The sequence below is a fragment of the Vulpes vulpes genome, chromosome 5, assembly GCF_048418805.1.
Source record: "Vulpes vulpes isolate BD-2025 chromosome 5, VulVul3, whole genome shotgun sequence".
NCBI lineage: Eukaryota > Metazoa > Chordata > Mammalia > Carnivora > Canidae > Vulpes > Vulpes vulpes.
This window is the reverse complement of record NC_132784.1, coordinates 111,141,333-111,149,699: the sequence shown is the minus strand read 5'-3', so window position 1 is coordinate 111,149,699 and position 8,367 is coordinate 111,141,333. Positions and strand designations below refer to the sequence as shown.

The 8,367-nt window shown below is 41.7% G+C and overlaps 1 pseudogene; it reads right to left on the bottom strand.

Annotated features, from left to right (window-relative positions):
* Window positions 1-6,339: 6,339 nt before the first annotated feature.
* LOC112914524 (ras GTPase-activating protein-binding protein 1 pseudogene) lies at window positions 6,340-7,692 on the bottom strand (annotated as a pseudogene).
* Window positions 7,693-8,367: the final 675 nt, after the last annotated feature.

Genomic DNA, 8,367 nt, shown 5'->3' with positions numbered 1-8,367 from the left:
TTCATTATTCCCTAACCCTATATGTCCCATTCATACAGTGAATGGAGATGATGCTAAGACCCACTGCAGCTTCTAAAGGCTATTTTTCCATGAATTGGCTTGCCTGAGGTCACATCGCTAGAGGATGACATTACAGTGAAATGTTTTCCCTTGACTTTTATTATAGAAATGTCCCACATATAGCTAGAGATGAAAAGGCAGCAAAATGAATGCAACAAAACAAAATGCCGTGAGGGAAAGAATGAGTAAATAAATGATTTTCAACTGTCCTTACTGTTTCCGGGCTACAGCAGAGGCAAAGCAAAATTATAATAGGAACGCAATGAGCTGCACTTTATTTTTCAAGGGATATTGATTTCAAATGTTCCTGTTCCCAGTTCTTTGGGCAATTGCTGTTTTTGAGTGTCCCAATTGACCACCTTTGTCACCTGGCCCCCAAAATGCTTAAAGGAATCAGCCTCGGGAATGCTTCCATCAAGCAGGGCACTGCCCTCATGGTGACAAAGAGACATATTTAGCACTTGTTTTAACCTTTCTTCTGATTGAAGTAGGTGCTCAAAAGGCTGGGAGGACAAAAGTAATTGCTTTAGGTTTTTCAGCACAGACTGTTACCGCATAGGGGAACGTTGACAGTGTTTGTGGGATACAGAATGATCTCAAGCCCCTGGAATTGCTTAATTGACTTCTCTTCTCTGAAATCACCTACGGGGAATCTCTGTCATCATTGCATCTTAAATATTCCTTAAAGAGGTCATGCTCATCAGGAGATCCCCTATATTCACGCTCTCTCAGAAGATTGTCCCCACAGTGCCTTTCCCTCTCCTCACGTATTTTATATTGTAGGCTTTGATTTTCTTTTTTCTGGGAGGGAGATTGCATAGTCCAAATCCAGGGCATTTTTACGTGGATGGCATTATTTTATTTGGTCTCTGGTGCCATTAGGTGCTCACTGCGTAACCCTCATGGTAAGCTAAGTTAGACACTGGGTCTAATTGGAGATAGGAAAGAGACTATGTTGTGTATTTGTGACTAGTATGGACTGGAAGTTACCTTGATAATCTTTTCCAGCTCTTTTTAGGAGCCTTTTTAGGGTGTGAGCTGCCCTCACCCTCCTGTCTCACTGGTTCCAGGCCGCATTTTCCATTTGTACCTCCAGAACTCTTTTCCAGAGCTTATGTGTCTGTGCCCTGAAGGCAGACCTTCACGGTCAGCAGTATCCACCTGCCTTGCCCTCTGGTTTCTACTTCCACCAGTGGGAAGCCCTGGCAGGAGGTCCAGGGGCAGAAGGAGAGAAGGGTTGGGGTGTTTTTCTTCTGACCCACCTCCCTAGTGCCTTTGGTTGACTGGCTTATCCCTTCATGGAAGGCTGTGGGCATTCCCTAGCTCCTCGTATGGATTTCTAGGGGCCACGCCTTCCCCTTACTCTTTCACCTAGGAAGGGTATGACTTCCTAACTCTCTCTAAATTTTGTCACACTTTTATGTAAAGTCCCCTCATTAAACTTTCTTAAACTGCCCTTCCCCCTCCCTTTTTAAAGATTCTATGTATTTAAGAGAGGGAAAGTGAGAAAGCACAAGCAGGGGAAGGGGCAGAGGGAGAGGGAGAAGCAGGCTCCTGGCTAAAGAGGGAGGCCGACGTGGGGCCCGATCCTAGGACCTCAAGACCATGACTCCAGCCAAAGGTGGATGCCCAACCGACTGAACCATCCAGGCACCCCTTAACCCATCCTTTTCTGAGGGTGACATCTGTTTCTGCTGAGATTCTGACTGATACAGACACAGGGAAGTAAGCGCTAGCAAAGTATCCCCCAGATTCCCCAATGATCTCAATCTCTTTCCTCCAGCCACTCCATGTTGGCCAAAGGCTTGCTTAAAAAGCACAGCATTTTCATTTTTTCTTATAAATTTATTTTTTATTGGTGTTCAATTTGCCAACATATAGAATAACACCCAGTGCTCATCCCATCAAGTGCCTCCCTCAGTGCCCGTCACCCAGTCACCCCCCCCCCCCACTTCCCCTTCCACCACCCCTAGTTCGTTTCCCAGAGTTAGGAGTCTTTTATGTTCTGTCTCCCTTTCTGATATTTCCCACTCATTTTTCTCCTTTCCCCCCTATTCCCTTTCACTATTTTTTATATTCCCCAAATGAATGAGACCATATAATGTTTGTCCTTCTCTGATTGACTTACTTCACTCAGCATAATACCCTCCAGTTCCATCCACGTCGAAGCAAATGGTGGGTATTTGTCATTTCTAATGGCTGAGGAATATTCCACTGTATACAGAGACCACATCTTTATCCATTCATCTTTTGATTGAAAGCACAGCATTTTCAAAGAGTGATATCCTACGGGGCAGGGCCATGTTCATGGGTAGGCAACTCACAGAGCCTGGCACTCAGAGGGCTCTGGGCTTTTGCCATTTTGAAATTCTTAGGAAGCTTTGACTGAGAGGTCCTGCAGTCTCATTTTGCATAGGGCTCCGCAGAGTAAGTAGCCAATCCTGCATGGGAATGTGGAAGGGAGGGGAGGACAAGCTCTTAGCTATTCTTCTTATCCAAAGGAATGTGCTTCATATTTTCTCTCTTATCCCTCACACAAAGCAGAGTACGCTAGTCTGAGTCTAAGGTTGTGGCTGGGAACCACTCTACTCTTGGGAATAGGTACCAAGGGGTCAGGCACAGGGCTTTCTTCCCGGCTCCCTGCCCCAGCGGCTCTTAACCTGAGGACCAGGTCTGTCTGTCTGTCTCTCTATCATTTTCTCCTTCCCAATGCCCTTTGCATTTATTTTACAAGGCCAAGACTATAAGACAAGAGCCTGGCACTGAGAGCTCTCTCTCAGTTTTACTCCTTCAATGTTCTCAGGCACTCCTCTTTCTTTGGCCTCCTATCCTTGTGGGTAGCTGGAAATCTGGGTTGTGGGCTCAGGCAGGAAGGGGAGGAGGCTTTTCAAACCCATCTTTGGGCCTTGCGTTTCAGTCCGTTAGCAAAACTATGATTTGGAGTTTCAACCCTGCTCATAAGTTGGTACTTTGATTTTCTTTGCCATTGTTTCCTGTGAGTTCTAGAATAGAATAGGGAAAGAATATTAATTGGCAAATGGACCAAAATGTGAAAAATCTCCTACCTCTCCTCTACTTCTCATTTCCACTTGAACATTTGGGTATACATCCTTCCAGACAGCCCCCCACCCCCATTAACATTCATATATACAAATTGACACGCACGTTTAAAAAAATGGAATTTTTAGGTCTATGCTGCACATTTCCTAACTATACCATATTTTCCATTCTTTGAATGTTATGCACGTTCTGGGGAGAATTGCATGGCGTTATCTGCCGGCATGCTGATTCACTCTTCAGCTGCGTACATTGTGTTTTTCAGCCAATTACAAAGTTCAGCTTTATACTTCAATTCTTTACCTGTTAATTTCTTAGATCTCTTTATTTAGTTTTTTTTTAAATTTAGTTTATAAATATACCCTTTTAAAGCATACTCTTAATGAGTTTTGAAAAATATGAAGAATTTTTCTTGCCATCACTGAGATCATGATATAGAATGTTTTAATGACTCCAGAAAGTTTCTTCATACTTCTTTGCCATCAGGCCCCACTTCTCACCCCCATTCCCTGGCAACCACCAATAATGATTTTTGTCATTAGTATCTTGCCTTTTCTAGAATTTTTTATAAGGGCAATTATATAGTGTGAAACATTTTGAGATTGGCTTTTTTCCACTTAGCAAAATGCTCTTAAGATTCATCCCTTTCATTGTGTATTAAAGTGGTTTATTCATTTTATTGCTGGCTAGTGTTCCAGTGGTGGATGTACCACAGGTGTTTATACACTTGCCAACTGATGGTTGTCTGGGTTATTTCCAGTTTTTGGTGTGAACATTTGTGCCTTGTCGATGGCTGCTTTTGCTCTACAGTGGCCAAGTTGAGTAGTTGTGACAGAGACCATCTGGCCTTCACATCCAGTAACATATACTATCTTGCGCATTACAGAAAGTTTGCCAACCTTCACATAGAGTATATTTAAAAAGGCTGTTTTAATGTCCATCATTGTTAATACCATTCTGTCATTTCGGGTCTTTTTTCTATTGATTACTTTTCTTCTGCTTAAGGTCATATTTTCTTGCTCTTTTCATGCCGGTCAGTTTTTACCTGGCATTGGAATTTTATTTTAATATGTGTTGAATTTTGCTGTATTCTTTATTAGAGTTGGAAGGTATTATGGAATTTGGTCAAGTTACTTGGGATCAGTTGAATTTTTTCAAAATTACTTTTATTTATTTTTTTTTTATTTTCATTTTTTAAGATTTTATTTATTCATGAGAGACACACAGAGAGAGGCAGGGACACAGGCAGAGGAGAAGTAGGCTCCATGCAGGGAGCCCGATGTGGAACTCGATCCCGGGACTCCAGGATCACACCCTGGCCCGAAGGCAGGTGCTAAACCGCTGAGCCACTCAGGGATCCCCCCAAATTACTTTCAATCTTTGTTAAGGCATGTTCCGAATTGCCTTTGATGTAGGGAGAATTTAACATCATTACTAAAATCACAGCTTTCTGGAGACTTAGCCTGATGCCCTTTGTATTATGGGGTCATTTCACTCTGCTTTCAGGGACATGAATGAATCCTAGCCCTGTGTAGAGTGTGGAAATTGTCTAGCCAATTACTTTTTCATTGTTCTTTCCTTAATCTTGGGAAGTTTCCTTTAACTCATGCACAGATCAGTACTCAGCCAGAGTTTCAAGGGGGACTTTTCTAAGATCTCTCTGAAGTTTTCTTTCCATGCATCTCTCTTCTCTCGGATATTGCATCCCATCACATCTCATTGACTTGGCTCCTTGGACTCTCATCTCTGGCTCTTTGTTTGGGTTTCTCCTTTCTGTATGGCAACCTGGAAAATCTTCTAGTTGGTCTTCTGTCTCATAGAGCTACACTTTGCTTGTTCTTCAATGTCTTATGACTGTTATTTCATATATTCTGTGTAATTTGCTATTGTATTATGTGGAGGGTAAGTCCAGTCCCTGTTTCTCCATCATGGCCAGAAGTGGAATTCTAGTGTTGTCCTTCCTTATTGCTCAGTTCTCTTTTTATTTGCTTGGCATTATCCTCCATATGACAGTGGGCAGCTTGGATTTCACCTTTTCCAATCTAAACCCAGTAGAAATTCTTTCTTAAAAGTTCCATTAGAATTTGCCTCATTTGATTAGTATTCCCACCTTTATGTCATCTGTTTTGCTTCTTGTGTTGTGTTTTAAAAGGCTTTTCTCGTGTAATGATCTAAACTCCTATATCCCCTCTTTAACTATCTATGTAGCCTTCTTTTTTCTTTCTTAAACAATTAATCTCCAATTTCTTTGAAGTTGATTTGCTATGAACGTAAAATCCCTGCCTAGCTCTCTGAAGATATTTGTGCTTCTTCTAGTGACTATTTCATCTTGCTTTACTTAGTCTGCCTCCTCAAGCATTTAGTTCCTCAATTTGGGGAACTTTTTGACTCTTTAATGGTTTTAGTTTCTTCAAGTGTTTTATAATAGTTGATTGCTCATTTTTGTACTTGGTAGTTCCTGTTTGATTTGAGAGAGGTGTCATTCCTTCCTGAAGAGCATGAGATGGATTTTTCACAAACAAGGAGGTTTCTTTTAGTTGACTAAGGGGTGCGGATGGCAGTTGGATGGATAATAACAACAAATATCTATCTACCTCGCTATCTGATTATCTTCTAGTGATTCTACATTTGATCCAAATCATTTGATTTGGCACTTTTTGTTCCAAAAGACCCTATGCTCCTTTCTACTTTCTCAGCATTGTTCATGTTTGTTCTCTCACATAAAGGGCTATTATTCTTTCTTTCTACTTGCGAAAATTCTTTTTTTCCCTGCTGTCAAGATGTTTATCAAATCCTGTGTTTCTCAGACTTTTGGAACACATAAAAAAGAAATATTCCAGTGAATGCAGTATACCAAATGTAGGTAATAAGCAGGATACATTCCTTTGGGGAAATGCCTGTTTAAAAAGTCCAGTCTGTATATGCAAAAGTAAAGCAAAGAAATTCAGTCTTTTTCCTGTTCTCTAAAAATCTGTTTTTCTTAAATATCATTCCATGAAATTGGAAGTGAAGGGCTAAAAGGTGAGGAGAGGGAAGGGAGAAGGAGGGAGCACACATCATTTACACAAAAAGTAAAATTGTACAAACTTAAGCAGTATATAGTAGACTAGGGTCATACTCTAGGACATCAAATGCTGGATTTGATGTATAAATATAAGAAATTCACTGTTTGGCTGGAATTAGAAGATTTGAACTGCTGCCTGAAGATCAGTGAGGAGCAAGTCACTGCCTTGGGATAATTGCCCTTCCCACTCCAAATCCTGGTTTCTGTACTGTGCCTTCATGGAGAGGGCCTCTCATTCCACCACCTGGCCCACCTCCAAGGCTTCAGGTCCCCAAGGTGATTATCTCAATAGTCCCCTGTCCCCTTTCTGGGCAACTGGACTCTTCTCTTCCTCATTCAGACAGACTTCACCTCTGAACATGATGGGCCTGTTGCTATGAGGCTCAGAATCATCAAACACAACACACTCCAAATGGGGTAATTTCCAGCCACTGTTAATGTGGAGCTCCATCATAGTCCCATAACTTCAGAAAAAAATCTCTAAGCTTCGATTTGTCCACTTCATGTGGCAGGTTGGTGACTATCAGGGTGTCTTATAGTTCTTTGGGGTTCAAAATCACCTTGCTCACCAACCTCAGGGATTGGTCTAGGTCCTTTCTGGGGAGGCATATTTATTTGGTATTTTCACACTCTTTGATCCTTCTGAGGCCTTTGGGGTGGAATCTTAGCTTCAGACTTAGATTCTAGATGAGGCTGTGAAGTTGGTACCTTAACAACATGAGGTGGTATCCCAGTAACTGCAACAGCTCCACTAGGTGGAAGGTCACAAATGCCCCAGAAAATGTCTTCCAGTCTTTCTGGATGGTCTGAACCATGTCTGTAGGTGCTGGGGAAGGACTCTTCTATGTATCCTCACGAGCAGTTTCTTCTAATACTGGCTCAGACTTTTCCTCTTGGATTCAGACTCAGGTTCTTGCTCTGGTTCAGGATCAGGCTCTGATTCAGCAACAGGTTCCTCTAAATGTTCTTCCAAGTCCTTGCTGACAGTATGATCATAGAAAGTGCCAGAATCATCAAGTACCATTTCAGGTGTTGATTGTCTTTCTTCAGGTTCCTGGGCCTCTTCCTCAGATTCCTCCTGAGGCTCAGTGAAAAACACCAAAGAACTAGTCTTGGTATCTGAGGATCTCATTGTGGATATAGAACTCATTTGCAACCAGGTCCTTAGGAGCAAGGACAAATGTCTCCATGAGTCTCCTCAAAGCCTGGTTGTTATTAGAGAGCAATCCTGTCACCTCGACTACCACACCATCATTCAGAGTGGCATCAACATCAATGTGGTGAATCTTAGTGTGGCAATTGGTCAAGTTTTGTGACATCACTTTTCTATGGATTTCTTTCTGTCCATAAACTGCCTCTACTGGCTTTCCATTTGAATCCAATTCTGCACAGACATAAGAGTTCTTTCCATAAAAGTTGCGTAGCATGTCTGATGGCTGCCTCAGCAGCGTGTCATACTTTCTCACAAGTGCCTGCCCCTCCGACAGGGGACTAGGCTTTTCTATTACCATTGCTTTGATTAATTTAACCTGCACAGCTGTGCGGGAGCAGAACAAGCTTTGCTCCACAGCTTGGCAGAAGGCAAATCTCCTCATGCAACTGTATCCGCCTCTACTTGTGAAAACTCTATACAACCTCCAGGCCTAATACAAGATACATCTCTTAGAAAAAATTCCTCACTACTTTATCTTCTAATTATTATGGCTCTTTTGGTGAATAGTGATTACAAATGTGACTTCAAAGTTATTTCAATGGTAATAATTGCTACCATTCTGGGGCTTCCATTATGTGCTAAGCCCTGTAGTGAATATGTCATGTATACGACATGATTTAATCCTTATGTAATGGTGTGGGTGTTATTTTTCTGTTTTATAGAAGAAGGAACTACATTTTAGAGCAGGTAGTCATCCAGCTCAAAGATCCCTGTACCAAATCTGGATGGTCACTCAAAGCTGGTTGCCATACCACACTCCTACAGTTCCTTTTGCTCAACCCATATCCTTAGCCCCATACATGTGGAATCTGCCAAGACTCTAAATCCCAAGATGTATTTTACTGTCAGCATGGCCATCTCAAGACTTAGAGAAAATGAAAATAGTTTTTCTTCCACTAACAAATAAGATCAAAGATACCTAATTTAAGAGGGCAAATTATTTGAAGTTTTCATAACTTCTTGGAAAGAGAAC